We start from the raw sequence: 13,718 nt of genomic DNA on the forward strand, positions 1-13,718 counted from the left end.
AGACAGTTCTCCACTGTGGTTCACCATTTGCTTTGATTGACTTCTTTACACAGAGACTTAGAGGATGACATGATCTGTGAAGACTGAGATGTTTTATTTACTTAGGGTGTGTCACAGACAGATTCTCTCTGCCTCTAGAAGTTATTGCAATGCAAATAATAACAATGGCAGTGACTGCATTAAGCCTCATAAAGTAAATCAAATTATTATGCCTTAGGTTGCTGAAGTAATTTTACTTATCTTTTGATGTCTTAATATATGTGTAAGCATCCAGTCTAATCATTCCAGGCTGCTTTTACTTCATTGGAGAGAAATAGGTGGTATAAAAATGATTCACCTGGGTTTCTTTAGATATTTACTACAGAATGAGATTATTTGTGCTTTGTGCTGACTTTATTTACCAGACTGGGTCAGTTATGACTAGGTGTCTACACTTGTGAGAAAAAAAATCCCACATTTATCCATTTAGCCTGTGTCAAGTGTGAGGAAAAGTTCTTATTTCAGCAGCAAAGAAAAAGGAGTGAAGAACTCTCATGACCATGTGGTGCAGCTTAGTTTTCCCAAGTAACTTGGTAGGTCACATTAAATCCCATCAAACACATGGACTTTCAGTGGCTTCAGTACTAATTTCTCAGCAAAGCTGGGCTGAAACCAGCTGAACAGTGGTAGAGCTATTAAACAAGAGAGAAAACTAAATGGTTAAAGTGAAAAAAATTAAAATGGAGAAGAGAATAAATAGAAAGTTATTTAGCTTCTAAAGCCAAATAAAGCTCTTGGGTTTCTTCTAAAAGTTTTTAAAGAGAGCAGTGGGTCTCATACTAGTAGCAGCATAGTCCTTTCCACCCAGCACACCTACTGTTGAGTATGACACTGGAAAAAAATCAGCACCTTTAGCCTCCGTTGTGGCAGCTGCAGAACAGATGGGGATCAGTGTTGTTTGACTCCTCCACATCTAATTAACCTGTGCAAAGGGGAAGGCAGTCATAAGATCCTAAGTGAAAAACCCTGTGTCTTTGTCAAAGGCCTTTTCTCTCTGAGTGGTGAAAAGCAGGGAGAGCTCTGTGTCTTAGCAGGTACAACTTCTGCCTTTCAACACAGAGGCCACACTTTGTGTTTAAAGGAGTTGCTTACTTCAGTGCGTCTCACCTCAGAACTAATGATGTGGCCTAAATTAAAGAATGACTTGGCTCTCAATTCTGTTATCAGCTAAGAATCTCATATTATGAAGGGAGTTCAGATGACATAATAAAGTCTAAACTCATCTATGGATAGACAGAGAAGAAGGAGAGCACAAAATCTCCTAATACTGTAAATACTGCACTGCGGAAGCTGTGAATATGCACAAAATTTCTTCTGAGACAATCTGACAGTTGGTTCTCTACAAACACAAATGTGTACATATAGATAAATGTGTGTTCTAAATGCTTGATATATAATACAGTAAGTTTAGAGAAGAAATGTATTTCAAGAATTCTTGTTTAACAGAGGCAGAGATGACTAAATATTTAACTTGTGTAAGTAATGAATGGTAGGCATTTACACAGCCATAAATTTCAACATCTGTGAACAGAGGTGGATTCTCATCCAAGTTTTCATTTGCTCTTTATAGATTTGCTTGCTATTTATTCCAAGATGGAGTTGTATGAGAATGGGAATCACATGATGAGACAGACTTGGTGACTCAAAAGTTTAAATTCTCTGATTAAAAGAATTTATAGCCTATTAAAACAGATATGAAATATAGTTTGGGAATGTGGATGTATGAAATGAGCAAGAATTGTTTTCAAGTGTCAGGCTATTACCATGCTTTAAAAAAAAGAATATATAAATCACATGCTTTGCCCTTGTGTCATAATGCTGTTTTGGCAGTTGACTTGGTCAGATGCTTATTTAAAATAAAATTTTAAAAAATGTGTTTTTTAAATAAATGTAAACATTGACTGAACACATTCACAGTAATAATTACAGATGGTGTCAGTGAGAAAAAAAAGCTTAGCAGGTGTTGACCCAGCCAATATTCTGACATATTTTATGTTATTGCCCAATATAATAACATTAGACAACGACATCACCATACCACTTCAGAGGTGTAGGTATTCATCCGAGAGTCATTAAATACTGGATTTTCTCAGTGTCACACAATTGCAGAAACAGTTGGATATTTGTGCAGATCCACTGAGGAAAATGTCAGTGTTGAATGGCTCTAAAATGTCCTGTTCTTTAACTAAATGAAGCATGAAGAGGATTGACATTTAAGCCTATGTCAGTGAGTAAAGAATCAGCAAAATTTTTTTCTCTTTTTTTTTCTTTTTTATTTTTTAAATCCCAATAAACCCGTTCAGGTTACTTTTGGGATTCTAAACAGTGTTCATTTCTTGGCCATTTGCTATTTTGAAGGTAATGTTGTCTTCCATTTCTTAATTTACTTCTTTGGATTCTTTAAGAATTCTTTTCCCCCTATCTAAACAGTCCACTGCTGCTTTGAGCTTCATTTTAGTTTTCCTGCATCTATCTCTACTTGATTCTCCTGACAGCTTAGTTTCTCCTGTGCCATTCAATCCAATTTTTTCCCCTTTACTTGGAAGTGAACTCAGATCATTGCCTGACTCTGGGTCTTGCCATATGCATTCCCTCACTTCCTAGGTTCAGGGTAGCATCTTTCTCTTTTCCACCTTTCTTTTTGGAATGTAACTTGTAAAACAGCCTACATGTCCTCAATTTTAATTGAATGAATTGGCCTACCTGTATGCTTAACCAAGCATACAGTTTCTTCCAAGCTCAGAGGAGACTATTGATGTACTGCAATCAAAACTCATTGCTATTGTCATTGTTGCTCTTATTCTGGAAAATTTCCCTGGGCAAGAGTTCCAGCCATAGACTAGCACACTCTTATGTTTAATGTGATGCAAATGCAGAATAGAAGACTTGACACTTTCTCAGAACTTCATGCAGAGAACTAGACTGAAGATCACACAGAAACTTCTAGGAGCATCTCTCTGCAGGAATGGGCAACACAGCTGGAAAAGAAAGGAATTCAGTTGGTTTGTGGAAAAGAAGGAATTCAGTTGGTGGAGGGTAGAAACTCTTTCCCATTGGAATTGAGTCAGGAATTTGATTTTTCTTGCAATGATTACCCTTCATAACCAAGCAGCTGTAGAGATCAAAAGAATTTTATTATGGCCCAGATAAAAGCTGTGAGATCGTCCCCTCCATGGCCGTATTACAATTGATTGTTACAAAAGAAGCAGTCTAGCCACCAATCTTGCTAAATATTGGCTTGGTTTTTTTCTTTTGTGATAGTTAAAAATTACAGAATAATTACGTATTAAAGAGCTAAATTTTGGATCATTGGCAGCCCTTTCTCTCAGAAGTGGCACTGCACTGGGTCAAGTAATGTGCTGGGTTTAGAGGGACAACAGTCCTGGATTAAGTATCCCACTATTTTTAAAAGGGGTTTCCATGTCAAATCTCCTGTATTTTAAAAAACATTTTACACAGTTACATCAGCACTCCTACAACTTCTTACTTATTAAATATAGTTCCCAGTGTGACTCCCTGGCTTAAATACAACAGGTACTTTTATGAAACCTGGTTTGAGTTTTTAGTGCAGCTGTGCAGAACTTTCATAATGAAACCCAAAACCCAACCAGGCTTGAGTTTCATTACAAATCTGAAACTTACATCAGGTTTTCTAAAGGGTTTGTCAGAGTTCACAACTCTAAAGATTTGAGGCTGGATGAAGAAAGCCTATGCTGAGTTATGATTTCAGGTGTGGGCCAGGGAAAATGTGGTTTGACCCTCAACCAGATAAAGCCTGTTGGTTAAAAAAGAATGAGTCCTTGCAAAGGGAAAATAGAGGATGAGTTTCATAAGCTCTTGCAAACCGAAGTTTTAAGCCACAAACCTGTGCAGGTGAAAGTTTTACCAATAGTTATGATTGATTATTTTTCCTTACCCTGATATATTTCTATCTGCTTGGTGTTTGTTGTATTGAAATTAAACCTGTTTGTACGGTTCTCAAATAGTCAAATGAAGGGGTAGTACAAATGCATAATTCCTTTGATCTAACAGAGAAGCCAAGGAGTCAGGGAGTCAGGAGATGGATTCTGCACATGCTTTGACCACTGACTTGTTATCTCATCTTGTGCAATGGAGACAATATTTCCATCTGTTTATTCCCATGTCTTGAAATTATTTTACCCTCTAAAGTAAAGTAACTCCAAGCTAAAAGTCTGTCTGCTAATAAACCCTACTGTGCTTCCACATTGTTCCCCACTGGAGGTGTGACAAAAGCAGGTCTTTGTGCAAAGATACACTAACATCACTGGTATGAAAATGTGAAATCTGCTATCTCAGAATAGTTAGAGATTGTTCATACTCTTGCTTCTGACATTTCCCCCTTTTGTCTTTCTTTTTGCTTCATCCATTAAGAGTCCAGTGAGGGCACTTATCAGAAATGCCTTTCCATCCATAGCTCCCAGAGTTCCGAGGAAGAAATGTGAGCATTTTGTGCAGTTTTACAGCTTCTGATTTTTGCCAAGACCCAATTAAATGGTCCAACTGACAGTAGGCTGAAAAGTGAGTTTCAAAACCATCCCAATAAATTATGAGCCTAAATTCCACTTTAAAAAGTGGTTTAGGTATTGAAAAGACTAATTCACATTGAAAGCTTATGGTATATCAATCACTTGCAAATCAATAAAATGAGAAACTTTTCCCAAAATATGAATGTTTGAAGTGTTTGTGGGTAGAATCTTGGTTTAAGAAATTTAGCGTATTGTTATAATGACTTTTGGTTCAGATCCATCACTAATTTTATTCAGCTGTGAAGAGATTGATGACAATTTTCATGTCAGCAGAAATAGAGTATCAGTGCAGGCTCAGATTTGTGTCTCCCTAGTAATTAACATATTTAACAGCAGAAAAATAGATTTTTTTAATCTTCTCCAAAAATTATCTGAGAGATGGAAAAAAACATTACTGAAAAAGTCATAAATTTATCAAAATTCACAGAACTCACAAGCTTGTCTTTTTATCCTAAAAGCTTAGTTGGACTAATTTTTACAGCTTTACGAAATGTAAGTGACATCCAGTGATTAATTGTCACTAAATATACTGAAAAATCTTAAATTTGACATCAAAAATGTCACAATTCTACTAACTTTGGTAGAGACTGAAACTAGAAGGATGTTGTCCAGCTCTCTGCCAACCTGTTTCAATGTATCTTAGTTAATAAGTGCATCACAAAGATTTGGCTCCAGGGTCCTGCATCAATCTGAAGGTACTGGCAGTTCAAATCCTCCTTCTATTATTCCCTTTTTTAGCATTCAAGCTATTCCTGCCCAACTTCATGATGAAGAGGCCACCTTAGGCTAAGATAAGTGGAAGAAGATTGCATGAGCATTTGAACTCTTCCCACAAGAAGGAAATACTTAAAATGTTCATGATTTTGTGTTTTGATAATGACAGAATGAAGAAATGGCCTCAAGCTGGGCCAGGGGAGGTTCTGGTTGGACATCAGAAGACTTTCCTCGCAGAAAGGGTTTTTCAAGCATAGAACAGGCTTCCAAGAAAAAGTGGTGGAGTCACCATCCCTGGTGGAAGTGTTGAAGAAATGGCTGCATGTGGCACTTAGAGGGTGGTTTAGTTTATAAAGTAGTGTTTGATGAAAGGCTGGTCTCAATGATTTTGGAGGTCTTTTCCAACTTAATGATTTTATGATTCTATTTTATTCAACATCCTTTTAACCTGTAACCTTAAGACCTGGAGACTGTTGTGAAGTAGAATATGGTGCTTTAGCTTGGGAGTAGAAACGGCTTTAGCTGGTGATGGAGGATGCCTGCAATAGTCCTTTAAGTTGTGCATAGCAAGTCATCATATACTGGGTTCCCTCTGGTATGGGGAACCACTTAGTTGTTAAATAAAACTGAGCACGCTAAACTCCATTTCTGAACTGGATTTTGAGAGTATACTGCTTTACATAAATCATAAATATTGTCCTTATTCTTACAGCAATCTATGAGAAAGACAGATGATTTCTAGAAAAGAATTAGTTAATCTGTGGGTCCAAATTCCTGCCAAGAAGAATCCCAAAATCTACATGATGACCCATAGCACTGGATGGTGCACTTGACTTCCTGATTTACTGAGAAATGAAACAAAAAACATTTTGCCAGACTGCTTCCAATTTTTCTCCCATCTGAGGAAAGTCTGTGCCTGATCAGCTTTGCAATTAGGAAATATACTCTTGGAATGGTTGTTTGACATGACAGAATATGAAAAATTGGACAGAAGTCTCAATTCTCCCTTTTTTACCTGGACAATTTATCCTTGTCGGGATTATCAAGTATATGGTTTGTAGATTTTAAAGCATATTTTGGGAATGATTTTGGAGAGCTGTGGTTGTCATATAGTCAGCTGTTAATCCCTTGTGCACACAGATCTTTCCACTCCTTGAAGGTAAGCTCTTGTCCCGTAGGTCAGATCAGAAATCTGTTCAACCTTTCCAATGGCTTCACAACAGTAATAGAGGCAGCTTGAGGGGGAAAACATAGAGAAAATGAATCTATGTTATATTGATTAAACTTGTAATTTTAAAGAAAATGTAATACATTTCAGCATAGCACTTTATAATGGCAAAGATACAAGCTTTTGCTCTGGAACTCATTGAAAATACAATGGCAACAAATAATCATTATAATTATTATTATTTAATTTGAATAGTCTTTCAAAAATTTAAATAAACCACTGAGAGAATGAGATTATTAGAGAAGAAGAATTACATAAATTTACTGGAATATCTGTATTTTGCCTCTTACTATGAAACAGTGTAATTCACATGTAAATTCTAAAGCATGATGAATTTTGGTGATTATTTATTTCTTTAAGTAACTTATGGGGCAGTATTCTACATGATCACTTTGAATCAATATCAATCACAGTTCCATCCAGGAACTGGTAGGAGCCTTTCACCTATTTCCACCCTTCTCTTATGAAAAAAGAATAGAGAACTTTTAATCTATTTCACTCTCACTTACCCCCTTAATGCCTTGGACAGGCTTGCTCTGCCCAAAGGAGATAAGAATTCAGAGAGGACCGAGAGACAATCAGAGGTATGTGGATATATGCAGAGAAACCACAACCATCCCTTTTAGTCCCAACCCAAAATGACCCTTTGCAACTCAAGCATCAATGGAGTGATGAATCAGCACTTTCCTATGACAGTTGCAGTCCTGAAGGAGTATTTCCTTCTCATGTTTCCCTCTGAGCAGTACAGCTGAGGGTTTGCAGAGGTCAGGCTGGAGCCCTGGCCCTTAGTTTTACAATGTGAATCGTAAGAGTGTGTTCCAATCAGAAATAACTCAGCAAAAGACATAACTTAACTTTGTTAATTATATTGACTCTTATATAGACCATGAGTAAATAAATACCCTGTGTACAAGGAAACTTGTTCATGGAATAAAGCTTAGCTCAACTAAATTTTGGTGCTTTTAATACATTCAAAATACATTTTTAATACTTTCACATGGCTGAATAATACTTCCACATTGATTTTTCCCCTTATTATTTAATCTACACTACAGTGAACATGCGACAATGGCTCATTGATTTATTGTGAGTATAGCAATAGGTTTATAACTGCATGAATCATGCAGATTGCTCAATTCACCACATGCCTTAATAAAAGTTTCACTTTAATAAAACAGAGCTAAGGCAAATACGTCCAGAGCCTGGTCTGACATTCCTTATACATTACCCTGCCTCAGGAAATTATTACTATATATTTTATAGCAGCTACAGTAGGTTGGGGATCAGGATTAGAGCATAGTAACTACTGTGACATTTAGCAGAACTCCTGTGTATGCCATTAACCCTCATGGGGTGGACTGGCATGGAAATACTTTGGAACAGTGGTTTTCATCCTTTTTAAATGATTAAGTCAAAAAATTTCTGTAAACCTATGATTCCTCATATGCTGAATTTAATCCCCTAGCAATTAATTTGTACCTTTCACAGGTGCTTTTGAAATAGTTTGTGGACCTCACAGAGTCTACTGGTCATAAATGGACATCACTCTTCCAGGACAGCTACACAGAGATTAATTGACCAGTCTCTTGCAATTGCCAGACTGTGAAAACACAAAATAATCTCAATTGTTACATGTACTTCTACCTCATATCTCAAACTATTGCAACAGCTAGATCTTGGCAAGATCTAATGAGGGGGACTAAAGTATTTTCCAGCTGAGGTCGTAGAAAGTATGATCCATTTATCCACACCTCTTTCATTGTAGGAAAATTAAACTAATACAAGCCCTATGATAGGCAGATATTTTGACTCTTCATTTTATTCAAAAGTGATCTTAAGAAATTTCAGACAGAAATACTAAAACTCTTGTAACACCAGAGGTTTCAGAATGTGTAGCTTCATTTGAACAAGCACTGAACTCAAATTTGAGATGAAGTTATGGTAGACACATTTCTCTTTATAGCAATGAAGAAACATATTCATTTCCTTGGCCCAGCTTCTACCAATTTCTTTCCTAATTAGTGGAGCTGAGATATTAAGCACAAAGCTATTCATAACATAATTTTCTTAACATATGTTGAAGTGGAATTTTAAAAGATTTAGTTGTTAATCTTACTAGTGAACTTGGTAAAGAGAGAAACACATCAATATGAAATGGAAAGAAAATCTTTAATGTCTATGAGCATGTTACAATGGCTGTGTTTGCATTAAGTTCATTGTACATTATTGTCCTCTATAAAAATGCCATAGTTCTGATGCGAAGGGTCATAGTTTGGCAATTTATTTTATTTTTATTTGGTTAGTTTGTGGTGTTTTTGTTTTGTTGTTTTTTTGTTTCTTGTTTTTTTAAGTAAGAAACATACATGCTGCGACTTCAGCAGTAGAATTTTATTCTTTTGCATTTTTTGCAATAAGGTTTTTTTGCCTGGGTTTCTGCATTTTGAACACTTGCATAAAGGTGATGTATTTACAAACAAAATAAAATAAATCCACAGACTTTTAGGGAAACCCTCAATAGAAAAAAAAGTAATTGGGAATAATCACTGAATTTAATAAAAAACAGCTCTGGCATTACTGTCTTCCAGTACAATAAAATACTTTTTCTATTGCTAGGTTGTCAGTACTACGAAGTGGTTTTTAATGCATAAACCTCAGGCATGCAGATAAACCCAAGTATACTGGAGCCAAGGCTTGAAATTAGTGTTTGAAACATGTCTTTAAAACCATCTTTTTTGTCAGGGGAATTCTCTGTCATTTGGAATTATGGACTTTCAGGCCCCCCTGACTATGAAAAGAGCAAGTGTGAGGATTCCACCATGATTACTTTGCAGCTCAGTATCTGAATATCTCCAGCAATAACTCCAGCTCAGATCACAATGATGTTGAATTTAGGCACACTACTTCAGAAACCAAGTGCAAAATGGCTGAAGATCCAGATGGTTCCAGTTCATTGCAGCCTGCTTTGCTTATTCATTTCGATTATCTCACTCTTTCTGCCTTTCTTCCCTTGGCTATTAACTGGATTCTTTGTAAATGTTTAGGAATTAATTCTTCTGCAACTGCACTTAAATCTAACCATGAAGGGAATATATGTATGTACATGAACCTAAATGAAAAAAAATATTGACAGAGAACCACTTTACATTGTATTTCAATAATACTGATGCTATTTTGTAATGTTGTATGTACTCTGGAAACTGTAATACCAGAAAACAGAAAACTTCTGTACCAAGATAATGCTTTGAGGCAGAATTGAAGAGTATGATGTAATATGCTTGGAGACTCCTGTTTGGAGCTCATTAGGTTTCTTTTTCTCTAACAATAGAGATGGGCTATGGCAGGGTTGCTCAAGTGGTTTGTTTAGTGCAGTTGTATGGACACATTCCCAATAGTGCATGTCAGTGTCAGACTTGGGAAGCCAAGCAGTGTTGTTATTATCACATCACTCTTGGAAGTTGCACGAAGATGGTTTTCCTTCTAATGACACTATGGAAAAGAGACAAATCTTTACTGAGTCCAACACTTTCTAAAATAAGCAGGAATTAATTTTTATCTGTAGATTCTGATGGCAAAACCCTCTGTATGTAAATTACATATTCCCCTGGGGTTCTCTTTCAAAACATTCTTTATATGCTAATACATGGTAAACAACATATACAATATTAAAACACTGTTTGAGCACACATGGCAGAAAGGATGGTTGGGTATTGTCTATTGTCAGGGGGTTCAAAGGTGAGCAATAATGTTTCTTTTCTTGTGCCCTTTGTCATTAATATTGTTTTTGTTACTGCTTGTTTCATCAAACTGCCGTTTCCAGAAAAATGTTCTTATCAAACCTTTAATATCTGTGCCTTCAATTCTCATCTCCAGCCACCACAGGGGGAGGTGAAAGAGAGTAGGACAGGGGAAAGGAACAAGTGTCAGTGTGGTTTGGAGAGTCTCAGAGGGAGCACTAAACTGGGGAGTTCCATTCCTAAACCATGACACCTACAATCCAAGAAAGCATACATTGTTATTATTTTAAGAATGGCTCATCAAATATTTTTTGAATGATCTGCAATCTGTAAAAATAAAATCAGTGGACCTTCAAAGACCACTACTAGTCAACAGATCACCATCAACCTTTATCTGTGTCTTGCAAAATGTTTTAAAATGAATGCCTGGAAGACGACAGCATATCTGGGAGGTCATTATGGAATTCCTTCCTTTGGTGGCTCAGTAGAGTTGGCTGTCCTGACTGCAACCATAATTTTCAGATGTGCTTCTCCTAAAGCCAAACTTTCTAGTCTTAGCAAGATGTGCATGAGTCCTTGCAGGTTCAGTTAAGTAACTTACAAGGCATCAGTGAAGTTCCGTTCATGCATATTTGTATGCATATTGTGCATACAAATTACTCAACAATGCTGAAGAGAGTATTTTTAAATCCTGCCATTTTTTTAGAGGCAGGTAGCTAAATGTTCCACCAAGGAGGCTGGTGAGCTCAGTGGATATTTCTAAGGCACTGCCAGCACCCATGCTGTAGCTTTGATGGGATAGTCTAGAAGTTGCCAAAACCATGGAAAATAGAGCATCAGGTACTTCTCAGAAAAAGTGATTTATACCCAAATATTATACTGCTGAGAAGCTTAATTTATTCTGTTGAGCTATAGGTAAAATGGGATCAAAGGCAGGTTCCACCCCTTCTGTGGGAGCCATGCCACTATGCAGAAGACATAATGAGAACCATAGGGAAAGAAAGAGAAAATGTGTCTACTTCACTGGGAACACCAGGAATAATCTGCCTTTCAGTCCCTCCTTCCAACTGACAATTGTAGAAAGGGCTAACAGCAAGCCTTTTAGCTAAAGGAGCGAGAAGAAGCTGAGAAGTAAGAAGAAGCTAATAAAGAGCTCTCTCCAAAGCTGTAACCAAAGAGACCAAGAGAAGAAAGATAAGAGAACCTGGCAGCTAGACGAAGCATTTTTAGAAAGTTAGTTGAAGTCACTATAACTTCTCACCAATAGTATTATGTTGACTTATTGTAGCCAATAGTAAAAGTAGAAGAAGCATAAACAATTAGAAAGTGTATAAAAGTCAACCATGTTCAATAATAAAGTGTTGCCAACTGAGACTGCTTGTAGTGTCTGCTTTGTGTCATTACCGCCTCGACAGCGACATAAATATATATAAATAATTACATTTAATTATACATTGTTACATACATTGTTCAATGTCTCTTGGATTGCAAAAATATCTAGGAAAAAGGAGAAAAATTAATTTTATCCCTCAGGCATGCCTGTATCTTAGCCACTAAACCTCTGAATTGTGTTCTCTTGTGTCTTTTACAGGGTCATGGAGGTAGCATTTGTTTCTGCTCTGTGATTGTATTTGAGCGGGTGAGATGGCACCTGCCATCACTGGGCTCAGCCAGGACCTTGTGGAGACCAGGTGCATTCTGCAGCCCAAGGAGCTTGGAAGGATGTTGCATCTCAGAGATGGAGGTTATACAGCTGCAACCTATAATTTTAACAGTTTTTAGAAAAAAAATGGCAGCGTTATGTTTTATGTGGAGTTACGGTCAATCACTATGCAGATAGAAGATGCTCTGAGTATAGTCTGAAGGTCTGTGGTCAAGGGAGAAGTGCACCTGCCTGCCACAGGTAGACAGGAGAGATACACCAACCCAGGCACATGGCCATATGCAGAAACAGAGAATAGAACATCTGCAGACCACTTGAGGAAACAATAAGTTTAGATACTTGCTGAAGAGGCAATTCAGTAGGTGGGGTTTGGGTCAAAATATTGTGCCTAAATTCTAAAAATTCTGCTTTGGTTTTGATGAAGACACTTGCATCTTTAATTGTATGTACTGGATGTCAGTTTTATATACTGAACTTACTGGCTCAAATTTACCCAAAGGGCCAAAAAGAAAAGTCAACAAGAATTGAACATGCTTCTTCCAAAGTCCTGGAGCCATTAGGAACCTTTACCCTTCCTCTGACTGCAAATGAAAAAGTTACAGTGTTACAAAAGAATCTTGAGTTGAACCATGCATTAAAGAGACTGTGGTTTCCCCCCGTTTTTTCTGCTAAACATCTCTGCCAGTGCTCTGCCAGTAACTCTCTTTCTGATAAAATATCTGTGTTACTGATGGAGCAGGGTTGAATTTTTATGCTTTGCAACATTTGCTTCTCAGGCAGATAATATATTTCCATGGAAATACAGACCATTTCTCACTGCACATTTCAAAGAAAGAGCATGGCAATATGCCATGTTATGGCTGTTAGCATCACTATATCATCCTTTCAGAGTGGTCTGCTCTGCTACCACTTTCCAAGGAATCTCTTTCGGGGCATGACACTGTGAAACTAGAGAAATTATGTTTGGCAATAACATGGGTTGATGGCAAGATATGTCAAACAGCTGAAATTATAGGCTCCCTTTTCAGAAGCTGTCCTCTGCCCCATCACCACTGCTGATGGTTAGATTTGTTGGTCCCACCTCCCAGTTTGCACAAAGGGGACAGAAGTAGAGCAGTGAGTCAGAAGCACAGCGCACACTGTGTGAGGTGTGTAAAACATCCCTCAGCGGGAGCTTGGCAGAACAGATAGTCATGTAAGATGAAGTGAAATAAGTGTTCCTTTGTGAATAGAGGCCCTCTGCCCAGCCTTTGCATCACACTGCTTAACCTGGCCTACAGCCTACATAAAGATACATAGATTATAAAGAAAACACTCCTTTCAGAATGCAATGTGAAAACTTGTAAAACATTGCTTTTGTCCACACAACATGTATTCATTCTGGAATGTCAAATAAACACAGGGGCTTGCTGAATATCCTTCCTCTCATCGACATTTTGGGGTCCAAACATAAAACTGATGCATTGCTAAGAGGGGTAAGAAATTAAAATCTGTAAAAAGTAAAGCATCTCAGAGACTGTAAATACTTTCCTGCATGAAAGTCCAGGAATCAAAGTGTGACCTCCTCAGCATGGGTAGAGAATTGGGGGAACATGAAGCCTTGATCTCACTCTGAGCATTGTCCAAGGAGATTTAACTCAACAAGATGGATCAACTGTTATCTGAGCTCTAAAGGGTAAAGTACAATTAGCCCCTTTGCTGCCAAGTGAGACAATTTTAGTATACTAGAAGTAACATAAAAATCTGGTCAGGAAGGAAGGCTATTTTCACAAAGTGCATAAGGGTTGGGATTT

Source organism: Agelaius tricolor, unplaced genomic scaffold (genome assembly GCF_023055355.1).
Source record: "Agelaius tricolor isolate 1412-34295 unplaced genomic scaffold, bAgeTri1.0.p SCAF_1, whole genome shotgun sequence".
Lineage (NCBI taxonomy): Eukaryota > Metazoa > Chordata > Aves > Passeriformes > Icteridae > Agelaius > Agelaius tricolor.